General features: G+C 35.6%; 1 protein-coding gene and 1 non-coding gene across 2 annotated transcripts in view; both read right to left on the bottom strand.

Moving 5' to 3' along the window:
• The window catches only part of LOC137646626 (uncharacterized), a 20,978-nt gene extending 14,883 nt beyond the window's left edge, over positions 1–6,095 (bottom strand). Inside the window, exon 1 of the mRNA XM_068379736.1 lies at positions 5,939–6,095. The gene's annotated coding sequence lies outside the window, so the exon portion shown is untranslated. The remainder of the gene's footprint in view (positions 1–5,938) is intronic.
• On the bottom strand, positions 2,980–3,051 carry TRNAQ-CUG (transfer RNA glutamine (anticodon CUG)). The gene has a single exon. It is a non-coding gene; the product is annotated as a tRNA-Gln (tRNA).
• Positions 6,096–16,706: the final 10,611 nt, after the last annotated feature.

The following is a 16,706-nucleotide window of genomic DNA, read 5'->3' on the forward strand; positions in this document are numbered from 1 at the left end:
GAGAAATTCAAGAAAAGGACTGGTATTCATTCAGTGGTACGGCATGGGGAGGCAGCCAGCTCGGACACGAAGGCCGCCGAAGCCTTTGTTAAAATGTTTGAAGTGTTGACTCTGCAGGAAGGCTACAGTTCGCAGCAAGTTTTCAATTGCGACGAAACTGGGTTTTTCTGGAAGAAAATGCCTCGTCGGACGTTCATCACGGCGGAGGAGAAGAGGCTACCCGGACATAAGCCTATGAAGGACAGGCTTACCCTTGCTTTTTGTGCAAACGCCAGTGGGGACTGCAAGATAAAGCCCCTGCTGGTGCACCATTCTGAAAATCCCCGAGCCTTCAAAGCCCACAAAGTCATCAAGGAGAACCTTCCCGTGATGTGGAGGGCGAATGCTAAAGCCTGGGTAACGAGGCAACTTTTCATTGATTGGGTGAATGTCTGCTTCGGTCCGACTGTCCGAAAATATTTGGAAGAAAAGCGCCTCCCTATGAAATGTCTGCTGGTGTTGGACAATGCTCCAGCTCACCCTCGTGGCCTCGAGGAATATCTTCTGGCCGAGTATTCCTTCATATAGGTCCTGTATCTACCACCTAACACCACCCCTCTCCTCCAGCCCATGGACCAGCAAGTTATTTCTAATTTAAAAAAATTGTACACGAAGCATCTCTTCCAGAGATGTTTCCAAGTCACAGAAAGTACAAACCTCACTCTGCGTGAATTCTCGAAAGATCACTTTAATATCGTGATATGCCTCAAACTCATCGATCTCACTTGGCAGGAAGTTTCGAGGCGTACCCTGAACTCATCTTGGAGGAAGCTGTGGCCTGATGTTGTCTCTGCATGAGACTTCGAGGGGTTTGGGAAGCCTGGAGGCGAAGCCGAGATCGTTGACGATCCTGAACCCATTCAGCAGTCTGAGGTGGCTGACATCGTACATCTTGGTACGTCCATGGGGCTGGAAGTTAGCGCCGAGGATATAGATGAACTTATCGAGGAGTACCACGAGGAGTTGACGACGGACGACCTGAAGGAGTTCGAGACGATGCAAATGAGTGTTGTTCAAGAGCAGTTCTCTAGCGGTGATGAGGAGGATGTTACACCTTTGAAAACGGCAGACATTAAGGAAATTCTCGCATGTTTCCATAAAATGGTAGACTACGTCGAAAAGGAACATCCAGAAAAAGTTTATACCAACCGTGCGCTTCAACACTGCAATGACGTTTGCCAAACGCATTTTAGAAATGTGTTGAAAAGTAGGCAGAAACAAGCTTCAATGGATAGTTTCTTATTAAAGAGGCCAGCAGTATTAGTAGGCCAAGACGAAGGTGAAAGTGAAGAAAAGAGCAAGTGATGAAGAATTAGAAGGTGAAAGTAAAGAAAAGAAACAGAAAAAAGAAAGTGATGAAGTAGAAGAAATTTAGAAAATATGAAAAAAGCGAAAAAAAAAAAATTCAATTTTAAGTTTTATGTTACCGTTAAGTGTTAAAGTAATTTTTTCTTTCATTTTATAGTTTTCCATACGTAATGTTAAGTGTTAATTATTTCTGCCATTTTTTTATTTCGTAAAGTTTAAGTGTTAATGTGTTAAGTGTGTAAATTACTGTACGTAGTCTGTCACTTGTTACGTTTTCTGCCTTATGCCATCCTCCTCTGCCCCGACTTCGCTATCGGACATCGTATCAATCAAAAGGTGAGTTTCAACTTTTTTGTTAATTAACTGTAACCTTTTTTTCAGGGTATCAATCCTTAATTTAGGTGTACGTACAGGTAACAATACACCTTCACTGATCCAAATGCTTTACATACAGTACCGTAACTTTTATACAGTAGTAAAGAAAACGGACCGTTTTCTTAGGGCTTGGAGGGGATAACTAGGCTATAACTACATTATTGAATAATCTCATGGTGGTTTCTGGAATGGATTAGGCTGTTTTTAACGATTGGGTTAATTATTGAATGATAGAAATGGCTGCATTGCATGTTTATTACTACAGTTTAGCGTGTTTATGAAAGAAAAGGTGTCTTTTCGTAAGGCTTGGAACGGATTAGGCTATTTACATGTAAAACGCGACTCAGGATACGAAAAAATCAGGATGCGAAACCGTATCCTGAACGAATTACTTTCGTATCCTGAGGCATCACTGTATATATATATATATATATATATATATATATATATATATATATATATATATATATATATATATATAGAAGGGGCTAGCGTTCGATCCCAAGTATGAGGTAGAAATTTATTTCTATTTGAACACGATGTTGTGTTGATATTTATCCATATATATATATATATATATATATATATATATATATATATATATATATATATATATATATATATATAAAATACTTTCCCTTTTTAGAATATCTGAAGTGATGTAACGAGTAAAATCGTTCACAGGTTATTGATTTACTTTTATTTTAGTTCCAGGTGTGCTTGTGATCCAAGAATTTAGCCCATGGATTGATTTTTCTCGTTTTTCTCATCATCAAATTTACATTATCTATCTCGCCTTGTTTTCTTTTATCTTACCCGATCTATATTTTTAAAATTTACTTTTCTTTATTAAGTTTGAAAATCGTGAGAGGCTCTTACCCTCTCTATATACCTGTTTCTCTCTCTCTCTCTCTCTCTCTCTCTCTCTCTCTCTCTCTCTCTCTCTCTCTCTCTCTCTCTCTCTCTCTCTCTCTCTCTCTCCAATATTTACTTGATTTTGGGTTTGGTCATGAAATACTGCTGCTTGAGTTGAGTTATTTTATGATTTTCTAAATTCTTGATTCTCTTTGAAAGAATATCGGTAACTTTATGAGAAATACCAATTATCGGTAACTTATAAATCTCCTGTTCTCCCACAATTGAGAAATCGATAACTTACAGAAATTCATATGGTTGGCGTATTGATTAAGTTCAATAACATGAGACTAACAAGAGATAAAAAAACATTTTCCACAGAACCAGCGAAAAATATCCACCAGGTCCCACCGAGATTCGAACTCGGATTGCTGGATTCAGAGTCCAGAGTGCTAACCATTACACCATGGGACCGCTATTTGAGGAGGGAAATCCCCAAATTCTTATCGTTTATGGAAAATGGAAATAGACTCATTTCCTTTATTGAAAGATAAATTATGGAAAATGGAAATATATTCATTTCCTTTATTGATAGATAAATTATGGAAAATGGAAATATATTCATTTCCTTTATTGAAAGATAAATTATGGAAAATGGAAATATACTCATTTTCTTTATTGAAAGATAAAACCATGAAGTTTGGTTGTTATTTATATGCTGCAAATTATTACAGTACTATTTATATTCAGTTCAATTTAACTATTTGTATTTAGTCTGAACATTCCCGTTTCTGAATAAGTAGGCTAAATTGTATTGGGAATTGCAACATTCCCGTTTCTGAATAAGTAGGCTAAATTGGATTGGGAATTGCAACATTCCCGTTTCTGAATAAGTAGGCTAAATTGTATTGGGAATAGCAACATTCCCGTTTCTGAATAAGTAGGCTAAATTGGATTGGGAATTGCAACATTCCCGTTTCTGAATAAGTAGGCTAAATTGTATTGGGAATTGCAACATTCCCGTTTCTGAAAAGTAGGCTAAATTGCATTGGGAATTGCAACATTCCCGTTTCTGAATAAGTAGGCTAAATTGGATTGGGAATTGCAACATTCCCGTTTCTGAATAAGTAGGCTAAATTGTATTGGGAATTGCAACATTCCCGTTTCTGAAAAGTAGGCTAAATTGTATTGGGAATTGCAACATTCCCGTTTCTGAATAAGTAGGCTAAATTGTATTGGGAATAGCAACATTCCCGTTTCTGAATAAGTAGGCTAAATTGCATTGGGAATTGCAACATTCCCGTTTCTGAATAAGTAGGCTAAATTGGATTGGGAATTGCAACATTCCCGTTTCTGAAAAGTAGGCTAAATTGCATTGGGAATTGCAACATTCCCGTTTCTGAATAAGTAGGCTAAATTGTATTGGGAATTGCAACATTCCTGTTTCTGAATAAGTAGGCTAAATTGTATTGGGAATTGCAACATTTCATCGGAATATATATGATATGAAAAGTGAACTCGTATATCCGTTATGCAGAGATTATGACAAGATACGAATATTACTCTTTTCTTTCCTCTGCCTACATGACGTGTACACTAAGCTCGGTGGCTGTGGTACAAAACATCCATTAAAATGCACGTCTACTTGCTGAAGAGTTCCATTTTAATTGATCAGCTTTTTCAGTATCTCCTAGTTTTATTAGTTTCGGCTTATTCACTTTTATTATCACAAAGATTATCGTGCTGCAATTTGCACGTTAGTTAGTTCTCTCTCTCTCTCTCTCTCTCTCTCTCTCTCTCTCTCTCTCTCTCTCTCTCTCTCTCTCTCTCTCTTGTAAGTAGAGGTTCTACGTAATCTCCATTTCCTGTCAAACCGGGTATTTTGTCTTGATATTTCAGTGGACGTAATTGTTTTCCCACTGTACTCGTCTTCATCTGCCACGAATTACTTTAATATTGCCTTCAGTTAGCTGACGTAATCTTGATTTTTTCCTGGTTTTGGCGAACTTTAGTTATTTTATGTTTTGCATCTTTGTTTCTTGTGTTATTATTATTATTATTATTATTATTATTATTATTATTATTATTTGCTAAGCTGCAACCCTAGTTGGAAAAGCAGGATGCTATAAGCCCAGGGGCTCCAACAGGGAAAACAGCCCAGTGACGAAAGGAAACAAGGAAAAATATTAATTGTTTTAAGAACAGCAACAATATTAAAATAAATATTTCTTATATAAACTATAAAAACTTTAACAAAACAAGAGGAGGAGAAACAAGAGAGAACAGTGTGCCCGAGTGTACCCTCAAGCAAGAGAACTCTAACCCAAGGCAGTGAAAGACCATGGTACAGAGGTTATGGCACTACCCAAAACTTGAGAACAATGGTTTGATTTCGGAGTGTCCTTCTCCTAGAAGAGCTGCGTTACGTTCTTTCTGACACTTCTAATCCGATATTTTTTATAGTTCCTTGGCTCATATAGACCTACTAAAAAAAATAGATTATATTTTATTTACACCTATAATAGATCATCCTTGTTCAATATGTCGAGCATCCTTCAAAATCATTCTTTATTATCAACCACACACGAGAACTGTGTTTTCACCAACAACACATCATTACAATATTTTGTTCATTTATTTTAAAACAAGATACATTAGATCCCTCTCTCCGGTTACGGCTCAATTTTCCTTTGCCTACACATGTACACCGAATAGTCTGGCCCGTTGAAATTTGAAAGGATCGTAGAATTTATTGTTGCAGTAGACAATTCAATCCTTCTGTTATGTCTAATTTTGTCACATGATATTTGTATAGATGATTATGATATAACTATTTGAAAAGGTACTGATTTTAAATGTTTTTTTCGTGAAAATTTCATCTGTTTTAAGTTCTGTTTCTATTATTATTATTATTATTATTATCATCCAAGCTACAACCCTAGTTGGAAAAGCAAGATGCTCTAAGCCCAGGGGCTCCAACAGGGAAAAATAGCCCAGTGAGGAAAGGAAATAAGGAAATAAATAAATGAAGAGAACAAATTAACAATAAATCATTCTAAAATAAGTAACAACGTCAAAACGGACATGTCATATATAAACTATTAACAACATCAAAAACATATATGTCATAAATAAACTATAAAAAGACTCATGTCCGCCTGGTCAACAAAAAAAGCATTTGCTCCAACTTTGAACTTTTGAAGTTCTACTGATTCAACTATTGTTTTCACTTCACAAAAGTACATAAATCATGGATTTTATGTATAGACCGAAATTCAACTAAGCATTGGCAACTAAGCCTAAACACTTGTATGAAGTTTCAGTGATATCCTATGAGAAGGAAATCGCAATTGATACTTACTGATAGACGCCATGTGCAGTAATATATCCACGTTCAATAGTCGAGTTTTCAATGCGTAGAAATAAAGGAAAGATATCAGTATACACATACAAATGAATGAATGTGGAACACGCAGACGCCATAGGTTTGTTTTACTGAATTCCACCTAACCTGTGGGCCGCTATGTCACTGCCTCTTGCCAAATTTGAAGATAACCGTCATAGTTATCATCTTCTTATCATCATGACGCATGCGTATTGATGTTCCTTGTCCTTTTTGCACGTACTTATATGCAGTATATATATATATATATATATATATATATATATACATATATATATATATATATATATATATATATATATATATATATATATATATGAGAGAGAGAGAGAGAGAGAGAGAGAGAGAGAGAGAGAGAGAGAGAGAGAGAGAGAGAGAGAGAGAGAGAGAGAGAGTTATATAATGTTACAGAGCATTTGTGAAAGATTATTTATCAGTGTGATAAATACTGTGGTAATAGGATAGATGAGCAAGTTACAAGTACACGTACTCTATCTCAATTTATTACAGAGCTTGATATAAGATGTTTATTTTAATAATCGTATAGAAACGTACTATAAAATGTAAATTGGCGTCTCAGACTGACTATCTTTGGTTATGTAAAGAAATTCACCCAACAACTTATAATCATTAAATTACTTAAGAGTGTACCAACCGTGTGTCACACGATCGTACATAAATTATTTTGTATATATTATGCTTGTATCTGCGCTCTTCCCTCGCACTAAAAAGAACCTGAATAATCATGTCTCCGGTTTTCCTCTGTAACATTGTCAGTCTTGTGAACATGAAAATGCTTGTTGCCTTGAGGTTTTGTATATAAAGGAGAGTGTTCTATAATAAAATTACTCAGTTGATTGCTTCCTGCCTTTGAGTTCACAACCCTCTCTCGGCTCGTCACACTATCTTTGGTTATGTAAAGAAATTCACCCAACAACTTATAATCATTAAATTACTTATAGTGCACTGAGTTAACTCAAACCTGCTGAAGTGAATGCTAGAGATATGTCTTCTCAAGACGACTGGTTATCTATGGGTCTATAAAACAGACACATCTGAACAGGATATTATCATAACGTATCTGTTACATTGTTTAAACATAGCAAACAGTATTATTACATAATCTTAGACCTCGCAGCACTATCACGAAAGTACTGGAGCAGCTAGGCTGGAACAAACATGTCATAAGATATTATCAGAAAAACACAGACATAACTCAAACATAGCCTTTAGCTCAGTGGTATACGTCTTTACCAGAATTAACATATTACTTTTGAAATTCCTTATGAATTTCTGTCTTATGAATTCTGTCTTCTTGGTGGTATATCCCTGCCCCCTGCCCATGGACAACTACCAAATTTTTCAGCATTGTCAAAAGAGGAGATCCCAGGGACCCTGGCAACTACCGTGGGATGAACATTATGGTGGCATTGCCATAACAGACTAAAACAATGGTGTATAACTGACGAGGAACAAGGTGGGGCCAAGAAGGGGAGGGGATGCGATGAACAAATTCTTAGGTGGGTTACAGACTTTCAAACATGACTGTCCAGCGTGTTTGTTCAAATATCGCCACTCGCTGATTCAGATGTATTTAGACTGATTGATCGCCACTCGCTGATTCAGATGTATTTAGACTGATTGATCGCCACTCGCTGATTCAGATGTATTTAGAATGATTGATTCACAAATAACAGAAAAACTTAAAATTCTTTATTTTATCACTCGCACTTTTAGTACCCATCAGCTTTATTTTATGTGCATGCTGAATTTGAGACCATCTCTCCATTGTCTTTGATGTCAATTATTTTTGTCTTCCTGTCTTCCTTCCTTGTAAATATTCCATATTGTACATTTTTTTTCACCAACTTACGGTATTCTAATCTTGCCATATGACAACAGTAATTCTTTAATTCACGCTAACACTTACCAGTAATACGTATCTCCACATTTATCACCCTTTCTGTTCTTACCCTATCAATTCATTTTAGGCTCTGTCCACACTACCGGGCAGTCCCCGACGGGCAAACAGTGATACCAGGCCACAATAGTTAGTGAAAATGAGGGTTGATGACGTCAGAAGCGGCAAAACTAAAGGCAGGGATCTGGCAACACTTTATGATGCCAGATCCCTGTCTGTGGTTTTCCCGATTCTGACGTCATTAACCTTCAATCTTACTAACTATTGTGGTCTGGTATCACTGTTTGCCCGTCGGGGACTGCCCGGTAGTGTGGACAGGGCCTTAAACAACTCTTCTATATAACTTCCACGTCTTTCCTTTACATACAGCATCCACACTCCATTCTCATAGAGAGCCAGTAGTTCAACAAGTTATGTGATAAGATCATTAATTCTGAATGGAGTTTTGAAGGGCTGGCGTTTGCCAATGATACCGTGCCAGATATGGATAGTGAAGAGAAACTACAGAAACTGGTAAAAGATTGAAAGTTTTCAGGAGCAGAAAAGTAGAAGATAATGTAAACAAGATTAAGGTTATGAGGATACATGAAAAGTAGTAAGATGGATCGGTAAATGTTATTATATTCACACATGGTGGAACAGTAAAAATGGATGAATCATATGTGTTTTTGATTTACCACAGAGGCAATGGCAAAACAGGAGAATGAAAGGGAAAGAATTTCCTAGAAGAAATATCCCTCCATGAACTAAGATTGGAGATCACATCTACAGAACAATCTGAGACAGGAAGGACCGAGCTATGGTCATCAAAAGAGGAGAAAACATCAAGAAGACTAACCAGTAGTCATTTGCTTGTCTCAAAGCTAAAGCCATGCTTGTGTTAATACAGGCCACTGTAAGGCAAAACTGCGAGTGGGTCATTAAGTCATTTGGCACTCATTTGATAAACAAAAAGATATCCAGTTAAGTTTGAAATAAATCAGAGCGAAAGAAAAGATAGAAAGTTGGAAGAGAAGGACAAAGGGGTTTGTTGTTTAAAAGGGGAATTCGATTTTCATTTGCATGAAAAGATATAAGATGAAAATGCCTAGATTTGCTTCAAATAGGTTACACTTTGCTTTTAATTTTCGCAGGAGCAAGGCTTTTAGTATTTGTTCTAATATTCTAGAAGACTGGGTTTTCAGAAGGAATAAGCTTGGGGTTTTTATAGTATGCTTATGTCCCATGATAAAGATTCCATAAATATGCAAATTTTTGTGAATACTTCACTAGTAAATCTATGATACATCATAAAAGGTTAGGTTAGGTCAAGAAAGGATAATTTAACATTTGTCATATTGTTTACTCCTTTATATCTGGTGTATATATTTTGTATTTATTATTTTTTGTGCAAAATCCATGGGGAAAAAGATCTATTATAATTATTCTGGGGAAATAGTCTAGAAAACTGGCCGTAGAAAGAAAGAAAGCTTAGTTTTTATAGTATGCTATGTTCCTCGCCTGGAGGTGGGAGTGGGGAAAGTACGAAGAAATATATTTTATAGAAACGCACTGGCAACCTATATTGGGATAGACAAATGTAAAAGATTAAAGAATGAATCTTTAGAATAGACTTCATTTTGCTTTTCTGAAACTACCTTTAAGGGTTCAGTCTTACGTCCTCTCTGGTGAAGCAGAGAGTGTGGAAAAGATGTGCATTTGTTTATGGAGCGCTGTAGGGATACCTCAAGGTGAGTTCAGCCATCAACTGCTGCTAGAAGGTTTGGTGTATGATGTCTCTTGAAGGTTGGAGTAAGGGAAGCTAGAAGGAATATGTTTGATCATAAAAAGTGGCAACCTCTGATGCTGCAGAAAAAAGAAATTGGTCATTAGAATAGGTTTCATTGTTCTTTGTCTTGAGTCAAAAACTTAAAATGCATCCTTGAGGGTAAAGCATAAATTTAGGTCTTGCATCGAGGCGAGATTCAGGGCACTCACCTCCACGCCTCTAAAGCAGTCTCCTGCAGAGGGGAACTTGTTAGGGCATTAATGTTGTTCTTTACTATCTGATATTGGGTGACTTGGGCAAGTTTATGAGTCTTTGCCTTTTTTCTAATTTTCTGGAGAATGTGGAATTTCATCATCAACTACGATGCGTTGCAATTAGATTAGAGTGTGAGTTGATATTATGGATAAAGGTAAGATGAGAGAAGCGAGTCAAATGACAGGTGAAGCAATAGAGATACCGTGGTGTAGTGTGAATGATTAGGGGGAGACTTGACTTGTATTTGGAAGCCGAGGTAGTAGTACATGAAGGAATGCTTTAGCTAATTCTCCATTATGAATGTTTAATGTGGATGGGTAGAAAAATCGAAAATGTTGAAATGAACTGTTTGTATAATAGGGTGAGAAATGCGAAGATATGTAAATATGGTGAAAAGGTTATTGCAGGTAAAATAATCTTTTGAGATGGCTTGGTATAATTCAGAAGTGTTATGAGGTAGGAGAAGGTAAAGGGGAGGAAAGATTTGAATGAGAAGAAAGCTTCTTAATATCCAGGAAACGCAGGAGGGACTGTGAGATAGGAAGGAATGGCAATTTGTGTGAAGGAATCTTGAAGTGTTTCCAGTGAGTCCTCTGTGTAGCCCAGGACTTCAAAGGGATTAGTGTGATGCCAGATTTACTCCAAGTGGGTTTGATCACTAATCAACATTTCAGAAAATGAATTTAGCAGTTATTGTTTTGGTGTATATATATATATATACATATATATATATATATATATATATATATATATATATATATATATATATATATATATAAATATATATATATATATATATATATGTATATATATATGTATATATATATATATATATATATATATATACATATATATATATATATATATATATATATATATATATATATATATGTATATATGTATGTATATATACTGTATATATATATATATATATATATATATATATATATATATATATATATATATATATATGTGTGTGTGTGTGTGTGTGTGTGTGTGTGTATAATGTAATTTGTAGTGTGTTTGATAGGTTGTTTCATGTTAAAAAAAATATATATATATCCTTGTTTAGTAATCCGTATAGGCTTCCCATGCCGAACCAAAGATAGGATTATTGTATCACGTCGATAAAGCTGAAGTGATTTCACACAATCAAAATGTTCAAAAAGTGCAAAAACCTGTTCAAGAATCCATGTTGTCACTCCTCGTTCAATTGTATTAATTAAAACCTGAAAGGAAATACTTATGATACTCCTACAGTAAATAACTAATCACTCCCCAGATATCAATCATCATAATTTTTCAACAATCGTACCTTTTTCAACCATCAAAATAGGTGTCAGATGAACGGGCTCCTGTAGCAAGGGCTAGACATAGAACCAAAAAACCTTTCCTTTCCCTACCTGTCTTTTCCTTTCTCAAACTGATTCTAATACTATCTAATATCGCACGAGGGTCTGCCCCTCTCTTTTATTCTTCTCCTGTACTTCTCTTTCTCCCTTTTTCCTTATTCTTTCCCATCCCGAGTACCTGCCTTCGGGCTATAAACTGGATTGTATCCAGGGGTACTTATCCTTTCCCCATATTCCCCACTTCCTTATCCGTATTCGTATCCCCAGATATCGGGCATTAACTGCATCTTTCTTTTCTTCCAGTCGGCAACAAACTTCGAACTATTAGTTTTCTTAGTTTCTCTTTAGTCGAATCATGTCCCATGAAGTAACTTCATGTCATGGACTGTCAGCTCTTGAATAACTGGTGTCATAAAAATTTGAATAGCGTGTTACCGTGTGTCGGCATGAATTGCAGTTTATATTTCGGCTTGATATCGTTCTTAGTTCAATAGTGGTCTAGTAACTGGGAATATCATAGTTTATTTATGACATATTTGTTTTTGATGTTGTTAATAGTTTATATATGACATGTCTGTTTTGACGTTGTTACTTTTTTTTAGAATGATTTATTGTTAATTTGTTCTCTTCATTTATTTATTTCCTTATTTCCTTTCCTCACTGGGCTATTTTTCCCTGTTGGAGCCCTTGGGATTATAGCATCTTGCTTTTCCAACTAGGGTTGTAGCTTGGATAATAATAATAATAATAATAATAATAATAATAATAATAATAATAATACCGAGGTGCCTTAACGATAGGATGTCATAGCTCAAACGGTTTCAAAACGTTTGGAATGTCATAACTTCTTATCTTCCCTTTTATATAGAGAATTTCGTCGCCTTATGGATTCCATATAACTGCATGGAAATGTAAAATTTGTAGTTTTCAAAGTTTCCTTATATAGAAATGGCATTCTAATCAAAATGACCTCACCGTTTGTATTAGATATGACGGTGTCCAAAATTCCTTTAACCCTTTTACCCCCAAGCTATTTGGAACTTTCCAACCCTTAACCCACAGGCGTTTTTTTTCAAGCACATTTTGCAATATATTGCTCTAACAGCCTTAGTTGTCGTCAAAGAGAGGTCAGGTTGGTCTCATTCTTTTGGAAAATGCCTGAAATTTCTTATAAAGTTATCAAAAATATGCAAAAAAAAAAAATGTAAATAGCAGTTTTTTGCAAGGATGTTCCGGTACATCCATGGGGTTAAAGGGATGAGTTTTGTGAAACGTACCAGTACGTCCATTGGGGCTAAAAGGGTTAATATTAAAAGTTTTAAAGATCTCTCGTTTTGTTATTGGCATGATTCCTAATTATTGGAATGACTTGCTGGTCAGATTCGCTTAATAATTCACAGGTTTTAATCGTGTAAATGAATTTTTCTATACTGGTGTTTGTTCGTTTAGTATTCGTTCTTTAGATCTCCCAGGACAATTCTATCCTGTTCGTAATACTAGGCAGGCAGTTAATTCTAATAGCCAGGCCTTCTCCATCATAAGACTCAATACTACGCAGTACTCTAGAAGTTTTATTCCAGCTGTTACCAAGTTGTGGAATGATCTTCCTAATCGGGTTGTTGAATCAGTAGAACTTCAAAATTTCAAAGTTGGAGCAAATGCTTTTTTGTTGACCAGGCGGACATGAGTCTTTTTATAGTTTATATATGACATATCTCTTTTGACATTACTTTTTTTAGAATGATTTATTGTTAATTTGTTCTCTTCAGTTATTTATTTCCTTATTTCCTTTCCTCACTGGGCTATTTTTCCCTATTGGAGCCCCTGGGCTTATAGCATCTTGCTTTTCCAATTAGGGTTGTAGCTTGGATAGTAATAATAATGATAATAATAATAATGAAGCACTTTTTTTTTAACCATGAATAAGGTTATTGTATGTAAAACAAAGTAGCTACTGTTTCAGTCGTTAGTGATGATTATTACTGATTAGATAAATATTTTTTTTTTTTCAAATTCACGAGTAGTTGTTATTGTCATCGGAAGAATTTCGTGGAATTCTCTCTGTGTACATTGTGTGTTTTTTCTTTTATCATAATATTATGAGTAACTTATAATGAATCATAACCAAGTTTATCTTATCACAGACGAACCTCTTAACATCGAAAAACAATCAGCTGGTTATAGTGACATAATGGAGTTAAGTATTAAATGAAAACGTATGTTATAGCTTTTATTAATTAATTTAATCTATTTTAGAATTTACAATGTAGGTAAGCAAGATCACAATATTCAAGATAATTCAGTATCATGAACTACACTTTTTTTTTTTCAAAATACAAATAAATCATAACTAATTATAAGAAAAAAAATTGGGAATTATTTCGCTAAGGCCATTTTTTTCCAAAGGTGAAGGTTCCTTACGTTTTCGTTGAAAAGTAAGGATACTGGTAAGTGTAATAGCTGCGCATACCAGTATATTTGCGCAAAAGGGTACTATTTTCTTAATTTAGATTGTTTAATAGCTGCGCATACCATTATATTTGCGCAAAAAGGGTACTATTTATTTAATTTAGATTGTGTAATAGCTGCGCATACCAGCATATTTGCGCAAAAGGGTACTATTTACTTAATTTAGATTGTGTAATAGCTGCGCATACCAGCATATTCGCGCAAAAGGGTACTATTTACTTAATATAGATTGTGTAATAGCTGCGCATACCAGCATATTTGCGCAAAAGGGTACTATTTTCTTAATTTAGATTGTTTAATAGCTGCGCATACCAGCATATTTGCGCAAAAGGGTACTATTTTCTTAATTTAGATTGTTTAATAGCTGCGCATACCATTATATTTGCGCAAAAAGGGTACTATTTATTTAATTTAGATTGTGTAATAGCTGCGCATACCAGCATATTTGCGCAAAAGGGTACTATTTACTTAATTTAGATTGTGTAATAGCTGCGCATACCAGCATATTCGCGCAAAAGGGTACTATTTACTTAATATAGATTGTGTAATAGCTGCGCATACCAGCATATTTGCGCAAAAGGGTACTATTTACTTAATATAGATTGTGTAATAGCTGCGCATACCAGCATATTTGCGCAAAAGGGTACTATTTACTTAATTTAGATTATTGCTGGTGTCGTCAGTGTTCCTACAATTGGTTCAGAACTTCATGGCACACGCCCTTTCGGTCAGTCTACAAGAAACAATAGATATTTTGTATTTATTCAGTGACTGAGTTACATGGCATTACAGCATCTACTTTAGATGACACAGGTTTCTGCTTATTTGGTGGACCTTGAATATGTATTTCCAAAGACGGTTGTAGTAACAAGTAAGCGATTTTATGTACTAGCAACGAAGAAAACAAGAATAATGCAGGAGTTTTTGGAGGGACTATGGACCCGAATCAAAAGCATTTCAATGATAGGCTGGTGCCCTTCGCTCCCTCCGCATTCTTCTAGAAGTTTTATTCCAGCTGTTACCAAGTTGTGGAATGATCTTCCTAATCGGGTTGTTGAATCAGTAGAACTTCAAAAGTTCAAAGATGGAGCAAATGCTTTTTTGTTGACCAGGCGGACATGAGTCTTTTTATAGTTTATATATGACATATTTGTTTTTGACGTTGTTAATAGTTTATATATGACATATCTCTTTTGACATTACTTTTTTTAGAATAATTTATTGTTAATTTGTTCTCTTCATTTATTTATTTCCTTATTTCCTTTCCTCACTGGGCTATTTTTCCCTATTGGAGCCCCAGGGCTTATAGCATCTTGCTTTTCCAATTATGGTTGTAGCTTGGATAGTAATAATAATAATAATAATACATACTGCTCTAAGCCACCTATAGAAACAGGGTTAGTGGCCCTCCAACCTGCTACGTAGCGATATGTCGAGAACGATTCCCTCCTGCTTTACTTGTCATGAACTCCTGCAACTTCATTCCTGATCTCAATCAAGAGTCTCTCCACATTGTACATATTCAACATCAGACCCAGAGCTGCTCCACCTTCCAAGGCCTCTAGTGGTTTTGCGTTTAGCCCAAAACTTCACAGATATTCCACGACCTCTTGGCTGTCATCGTCATTTCACCAACTATAATACATTTCTTTTAGCGAGTCATATTTGCACCGACTCGCAACGGTGCCCTTTTAGCTCGGAAAAGTTTCCTGGTCGCTGATTGGTTAGAATTATCTTGTCCAACCAATCAGTGATCAGGAAACTTTTCCCGAGCTAAAAGGGCACCGCTGCGAGTCGGTGCAAATATGACTCGCTAAAAGAAATGGACTATAGAGTATTATCTAATTCCTCTATGTACGATTTGGTACCAGACTTCCCCTTCCCACTCTTTGCCAGGACTGTCTTGAGGACAATCGCCATTATACACATTGCTGAGTTCAGCTCGAATACCAACGTTGTTTGACAATAGCTAAAGCAACATTCAGCTACAGCTTTACTACTCAAATGTAATCCCTACTCCCCAAGACTTTTTCTTCTACACTCAAATCTGTGCATGTCCTCCTAGGTCAAGCCAACAAGACCCTAATTTCCCACTCCTCGTCCCTCTGCCATATACAACGCTCCACTTTATTCACTCTATAGCCTACAGGTAATGTCCCTTGGTTCATACCACAGAAAAAATCCTCATTTTTCTTCATTTTTTTAAGGATTTCTACAACGGCAATATGATTTTATTTTTATTTTTAACACCTGTAGACTGACACTGGTCATAAAATAATATCAGAGGACGACCTGCCACTAAAATAGAAAGTGATGTCTAATTGTGTCGGTGAATAAATTACTATTCCTCTGAAATTTTGACCTGCTTTTATAACTTCGAAACATATTTTGCAGTAATTGTGTATAATAGTTGAATTATAGTTTGATTTAATTGATTTATTTTTATTTTAAAGTTATATCTAATCCAATACAGTATCACTTCAGTCTCCAGTTTAGATCTGGTTATGGGCTAATGCTTACATGGGAGGCCAACATACTTATGGTTTTGTGATGCTTATAAATGCTTCGATAGATTAAATTTGAAAGAAGGTATTGGAAAAATGACAGGAGGAATGAAGCGCTGCCAATGAATAAAATGAATGAAAATGGTATTGTGAGAAAGTTGATGTTATTGGAGTCTTATCAAATGAATTTCCAGTGAACAGCGGAGTACTCAAAGGGAATGTGTTGTCCGATGTTGTTTATCCTCCTCGTGGATTTTGTAATGCATCGAACAGTTAGAGATGGTGGAGAAGGATTGGACTGGATTTGTAATAGGAATTTAACAGACCTAGAGTATTCTGATAATGGTGTCTTTGTTAGTAGAGCACCACAAGATTTACAATGCTTGCTTACCAGAATGCATGAAATATCACACGAGGTGGGCTGAAGATAACTAGAAAAAAAGAAAGAGATGATGAG

The sequence above is a fragment of the Palaemon carinicauda genome, chromosome 1 (genome assembly GCF_036898095.1).
Source record: "Palaemon carinicauda isolate YSFRI2023 chromosome 1, ASM3689809v2, whole genome shotgun sequence".
NCBI lineage: Eukaryota > Metazoa > Arthropoda > Malacostraca > Decapoda > Palaemonidae > Palaemon > Palaemon carinicauda.